General features: G+C 41.0%; 1 protein-coding gene across 2 annotated transcripts in view; it reads right to left on the bottom strand.

Moving 5' to 3' along the window:
• STUB1 (STIP1 homology and U-box containing protein 1) overlaps positions 1 to 7,082 on the bottom strand; it is a 133,099-nt gene that overhangs the window by 30,910 nt on the left and 95,107 nt on the right. The window lies entirely within an intron of this gene.

The raw sequence follows: 7,082 nt of genomic DNA, 5'->3' as shown, positions 1-7,082 counted from the left end.
ATATGATAGAGCTGATAGAGATGCTCTGTGGAAGGTATTAAGAATATATGGTGTGGGAGGCAAGTTGTTAGAAGTAGTGAAAAGTTTTTATCGAGGATGTAAGGCATGTGTACATGTAGGAAGAGAGGAAAGTGATTGGTTCTCAGTGAATGTAGGTTTGTGGCAGGGGTGTGTGATGTCTCCATGGCTGTTTAATTTGTTTATGGATGGGGTTGTTAGGGAGGTGAATGCAAGAGTTTTGGAAAGAGGGGCAAGTATGCAGTCTGTTGTGGATGATAGAGCTTGGGAAGTGAGTCAGTTGTTATTTGCTGATGATACAGCACTGGTGGATGATTCATGTGAGAAACTGCAGAAGCTGGTGACTGAGTTTGGTAAAGTGTGTGAAAGAAGAAAGTTAAGAGTAAATGTGAATAAGTGCAAGGTTATTAGGTACAGTAGGGTTGAGGGTCAAGTCAATTGGGAGGTGAGTTTGAATGGAGAAAAACTGGAGGAAGTGAAGTGTTTTAGATATCTGGGAGTGGATCTGGCAGCGGATGGAACCATGGAAGCGGAAGTGGATCATAGGGTGGGGGAGGGGGCGAAAATTCTGGGAGCCTTGAAGAATGTGTGGAAGTCGAGAACATTATCTCGGAAAGCAAAAATGGGTATGTTTGAAGGAATAGTGGTTCCAACAATGTTGTATGGTTGCGAGGCGTGGGCTATGGATAGAGTTGTGCGCAGGAGGATGGATGTGCTGGAAATGAGATGTTTGAGGACAATGTGTGGTGTGAGGTGGTTTGATCGAGTAAGTAACGTAAGGGTAAGAGAGATGTGTGGAAATAAAAAGAGCGTGGTTGAGAGAGCAGAAGAGGGTGTTTTGAAATGGTTTGGGCACATGGAGAGAATGAGTGAGTGAAAGATTGACCAAGAGGATATATGTGTCGGAAGTGGATGGGAACGAGGAGAAGTGGGAGACCAAATTGGAGGTGGAAAGATGGCGTGAAAAAGATTTTGTGTGATCGGGGCCTGAACATGCAGGAGGGTGGAAAGGAGGGCAAAGGAATAGAGTGAATTAATAGATGTGGTATTACCGGGGTTGATGTGCTGTCAGTGGATTGAATCAGGGCCATGTGAAGTGTCTGGGTAAACCATGGAAAGCTGTGTAGGTATGTATATTTGCGTGTGTGGAGTTTTGTATTTACTTGTGTATGGGGGTGGGTTGGGCCATTTCTTTCATCTGTTTCCTGCGCTACCTCGCAAACGCAGGAGACAGCAACAAAAAAAAAAATAAAAAAAAATATATATATATATATATAATATATATATATATACTTATAATGCCATACATGCACATATACATACACATTACATATCAAACATATACACATATTTCCTACACATACACAGACATATACATATCTACACATGCACATATTCATACCTTGCTTGCCTTCAATCCACTCCCAGCGCCACCCTGCCCCACAGGAAATAGCATCCTGGCCCTTACTTCAGAGAGGTAGCACCAGGGGAAACAGACAAAAAAAGGCCACATTCACTCACACCCAGTCTCTAGCTGTCATGTGTAATGCATAAAACCCATACAACTCCCTATCCACTTCCAGGCAAACAGATCTTTCCATGGTTTACCCCAGATGGTTTCACATGCCCTGGTTCAATCCAATGACAGCACGTCGACCTCGGTGTACTTCATCGTTCAATTCACTCTATTCCTTGCCCTCCTTTCACCCTCCTGCATGTTCAGGCCCCGATCACACAAAATCTTTTTCACTCCATCTTTCCACCTCCAATTTTGTCTCCTGCTTCTCCTTGTTCCCTCCCCCTGCTGACACATTTATATCCTCTTTGTCAACTTTCCTCATCATTCTCCCATTATTTTCTATACTTATTCGAATAAATTAGTTGTTACAACATAATAACTATCACATGCTGTTGTAAAAAATTTTTAATAACATTTATTTATTCAAAATTATATCTGTATCATCATAATATGCATGGGAAGTGATTTTGCCAATAGGTGACAGTGACACAAAGAGTAATGTTTTAAATATAATATACAATGGGGAAATTACTCATACATGTATTATTATCTATCTGTCTGTCGCTCTGACTATAATGGTGTAATCTTTCGCAACTCCCTCTCATCATATTCCCACGGAGCAGGGGGATATAAACTAAAATAAAATCAGGGTGTTTTATCACGCCTCCTCATTTATGTTGTTGTCTGGCAGAAGAGGGACTGTGATCAAATCGGTTTAGCTAGCGATTTCCCTGTTGCTTGTTCCAAATTGGAGCTCTTAAGTTTGGGTGGCCATGGCAGAAAAGTGCATAATTAATGAACTCCAGTGTCACTTCTTAGCCTTTAGTGCCTCATCTTTAATAGGCCATGACGAGGACAACTCTAGTGCAGTATTTGCAGAGGCTCCTACCTAGTGTTCTACTAACTGCATCAGACTAATTGCTCTACCTACTACTTCTACCTAAAGTTTCTACTAATGCTCTTGCCTAAATGTTCCTTCCTATACTTCTATTTATGCTCCTACCACTTTGTCAAAGGGAAGGACTCACCAAAGAAAAATCTAGAGTTAAAAAATGAGCAGCATGAGTTAAGTTTGTCTAGTGCTATGTATGACAAGAAGACTGCATGTTTGTGGACAGAATGCCAGTAGTCCATTGAGAGTGAGGACAGAAATATAAAGACAGTTATGGATCCACATTCACAAGAGTGCTACCTAGGAGTAGGCTGGACCTTCAACAGGCAACTACACATTTAAGCAAAACTAGGTGGTTTGATAACATTACCTAATAACTTAAAAATATAAAGGCTTCATCTGTGCCAATTGAAATGCACCCTGAGTGCATGAATTCAATGTATATGGAAATGTTTCAAAAGCAATTTCTAAACAAACCTATAATGATTCATACATTCCTCAGTCTACATAATGTGCATCATGATAAAACTGTTCTGATCCATCTTTATAAAAGTTTGCACTCACAGTTTGCTGCTCTATCTCATGACTTCTTCTTGAGATTTTTCCTCATCATCTTAATACTTCCTTCTTACTCATCAATTTGCCGATCACGATCTTCTAAAATCAATCTGTTTAGATATGTCTGCAAAAAACATTTAATTATTACAAGGCTTAACTTTTCATGTAAATTTCAAAGAGCATTTCAAAATTTCCCAAATCCTGAACTTTAGTTTTACCCTTTTTGTTGAGGAAGTCCATAAGTCCATTTATACAGCTGTGAATGGGATATTCTCAAATATTCTAAAATATGTACCCACAATTTTCTCTGTTTCCCCTTTTAGAAATTTGAATACAAGGAGGGGGGTTTCCAGCCTCCCCCACTCCTGCCCCCTTAGTTGCTTTCTCTGCCATGCGGGGATAGTGGGAAAGAGTTCTTTCTCCCCTGTCCTAAGGATGGAGTGAAAAAGATTTTGAGCGATCGGGCACTGAGCATACAGGAGGGCGAAAGGCGTGCAAGTAATAGAGTAAACTGGAACAACGAGGTATACTGGGGTGGCCGTGTTGTCATTGGATTGAACCAGGGCATGTGAAGCTTTTTGGGTAAACCATGGAAAGGTTTGTGGAGCTTGGATGCTGAAAGGGAGCTGTGGTTTCGGTGCATCATACATGACACTGGAGACAGGTGAACAAATATGGCCTTTTTCTTGTCTGTTACCTGGCACTGCCTCGCTGGAGGAGGGGGGGGGATGCTATTTTGTGTGTGGTGGGATGGCAATGGGAGTGGATGAAGTCAGCAAGTTTGGATATGCTCTTGTGTATATATGTTTATGTGTGTATGTATATGTATGTATGCATTGAACTGTTTATTTATGTATTTGTTGTTATTACGGCGTTGTGTGGGCATTTATGTATATACATGTGTTTGTGGGTGGGTTGGGCCATTTCCTTGCGCTACCTTGCTAATGTGGGAGATGGCGGTTAAGTATGATAAATGATAAATAAGTTTTTTATGATTTAGTAGAACATATTTTCCGAATACAGAGCATCAGATTGGGGAAGAGCAGTGTGGTTTCAGAAGTGGTAGAGGATGTGTGGATCAGGTGTTTGCTTTGAAGAATGTATGTGAGAAATACTTAGAAAAGCAGATGGATTTGTATGTAGCACTTATGGATCTGGATAAGGCATATGATAGAGTTGATAGAGATGCTCTGTGGAAGGTATTAAGAATATATGGTGTGGGAGGCAAGTTGTTAGAAGTAGTGAAAAGTTTTTATCGAGGATGTAAGGCATGTGTACGTGTAGGAAGAGAGGAAAGTGATTGGTTCTCAGTGAATGTAGGTTTGCGGCAGGGGTGTGTGATGTCTCCATGGCTGTTTAATTTGTTTATGGATGGGGTTGTTAGGGAGGTGAATGCAAGAGTTTTGGAAAGAGGGGCAAGTATGAAGTCTGTTGTGGATGATAGAGCTTGGGAAGTGAGTCAGTTGTTGTTCGCTGATGATACAGCGCTGGTGGCTGATTCATGTGAGAAACTGCAGAAGCTGGTGACTGAGTTTGGTAAAGTGTGTGAAAGAAGAAAGTTAAGAGTAAATGTGAATAAGTGCAAGGTTATTAGGTACAGTAGGGTTGAGGGTCAAGTCAATTGGGAGGTAAGTTTGAATGGAGAAAAACTGGAGGAAGTAAAGTGTTTTAGATATCTGGGAGTGGATCTGGCAGCGGATGGAACCATGGAAGCGGAAGTGGATCATAGGGTGGGGGAGGGGGCGACAATCCTGGGAGCCTTGAAGAATGTGTGGAAGTCGAGAACATTATCTCGGAAAGCAAAAATGGGTATGTTTGAAGGAATAGTGGTTCCAACAATGTTGTATGGTTGCGAGGCGTGGGCTATGGATAGAGTTGTGCGCAGGAGGATGGATGTGCTGGAAATGAGATGTTTGAGGACAATGTGTGGTGTGAGGTGGTTTGATCGAGTAAGTAACGTAAGGGTAAGAGAGATGTGTGGAAATAAAAAGAGCGTGGTTGAGAGAGCAGAAGAGGGTGTTTTGAAATGGTTTGGGCACATGGAGAGAATGAGTGAGGAAAGATTGACCAAGAGGATATATGTGTCGGAAGTGGAGGGAACGAGGAGAAGTGGGAGACCAAATTGGAGGTGGAAAGATGGCGTGAAAAAGATTTTGTGTGATCGGGGCCTGAACATGCAGGAGGGTGAAAGGAGGGCAAAGGAATAGAGTGAATTAGATCGATGTGGTATACCGGGGTTGATGTGCTGTCAGTGGATTGAATCAGGGCATGTGAAGTGTCTGGGGTAAACCATGGAAAGCTGTGTAGGTATGTATATTTGCGTGTGTGGACGTATGTATATACATGTGTATGGGGGTGGGTTGGGCCATTTCTTTCATCTGTTTCCTTGCGCTACCTCGCAAACGCAGGAGACAGCAACAAAAAAAAAAATAAAAAAAAATATATATATATATATATATATATATATATATATATATATACATAAATGCCCATACATGCACATATACATACACATACATATCAACATATACACATATACCTACACATACACAGACATATACATATATACACATGCACATATTCATACTTGCTTGCCTTCAATCCACTCCCAGCGCCACCCTGCCCCACAGGAAATAGCATCACTGGCCCTTACTTCAGAGAGGTAGCACCAGAGAAACAGACAAAAAAGGCCACATTCACTCACACCCAGTCTCTAGCTGTCATGTGTAATGCACTCAAACCACAACTCCCTATCCACATCCAGGCCAAACAGATCTTTCCATGGTTTACCCCAGATGTTTCACATGCCCTGGTTCAATCCAATGACAGCACGTCGACCTCGGTGTACTTCATCGTTCCAATTCACTCTATTCCTTGCACACCTCTCACCTTCCTGTATGTTCAGGCCCCAATCACTCATCATCTTTTTCACTCCATCCTTCCACCTCCAATTTTGTCTCCTGCTTCTCCTTGTTCCCTCCACCTCTGACACATATATCCTCTTTGTCAACCTTTCCTCACTCATTCTCCCCATATATTCTATACTTATACGAATAAATTAGTTGTTACAACATAATAACTATCACATGCTGTGTAAAAATTTGTTAATAACCATTTATTTATTCAAAATTATTATCTATATCATAATATGCAATGGGAAGTGATTTAGCCAATAGGTGACAGTGACACAAAGAGTAATGTTTTAAATATAATATACAATGTGGGAAAGTACTCATACATATATGATATCTAACTGTCTGTCGCTCTGACTAAATGGTGTAATCATTCGCACTCCCTCTCATCATATCCCCACGGAGCAAGGGAGGTGTGGCAGAAAGAGGGACTGTGATCAATCTGTTTATCTATCGATATCCCTGTTGCTTGTTCCCAATTGGAGCTCTTAAGTTTGGGTGGCCATGGCAGAAAAGTCTCATAATTAATGAACTCCAGTGTCACTTCTTAGCCTTTAGTGCCTCATCTTTAATAGGCCACTGACAGAGGACAACTCTAGTGCAGTATCTTGCAGAGGCTCCTACCTAGTGTTCCTACTAACTGCCTCAGACTAATGCTCCTACCTACTACTTCTACCTAAAGTTTCTACCTAATGCTCTTGCCTAAATGTTCCTTCCTATTACTTCTATTTACTGCTCCTACCACTTTGTCAAAGGGAAGGACTCACCAAAGAAAAATCTAGAGTTACAAAGAATGAGCAGCATGAGTTAAGTTTGTCTAGTGCTATGTATGACAAGAAGACTGCATGTTTGTGGACAGAATGCCAGTAGTCCACTTGAGAGTGAGACAGAAATATAAAGACAGTTATGGATCCACATTCACAAGAGTGCTACCTAGGAGTAGGCTGGACCTTCAACAGGCAACTACACATTTAAGCAAAACTAGGTGGTTTGATAACATTACCTAATAACTTAAAAATATAAAGGCTTCATCTGTGCCAATTGAAATGCACCCTGAGTGCATGAATTCAATGTATATGGAAATGTTTCAAAAGCAATTTCTAAACAAACCTATAATTGATTCATACATCCTCAGTCTACATAATGTGCATCATGATAAAACTGTACTGATCCATCTTTATAA

The sequence above is a fragment of the Panulirus ornatus genome, chromosome 62 (genome assembly GCF_036320965.1).
Source record: "Panulirus ornatus isolate Po-2019 chromosome 62, ASM3632096v1, whole genome shotgun sequence".
NCBI classification, from domain to species: domain Eukaryota; kingdom Metazoa; phylum Arthropoda; class Malacostraca; order Decapoda; family Palinuridae; genus Panulirus; species Panulirus ornatus.
The sequence above is the reverse complement of the archived record's forward strand: the minus strand, read 5'-3'. Positions and strand labels throughout refer to the sequence as shown.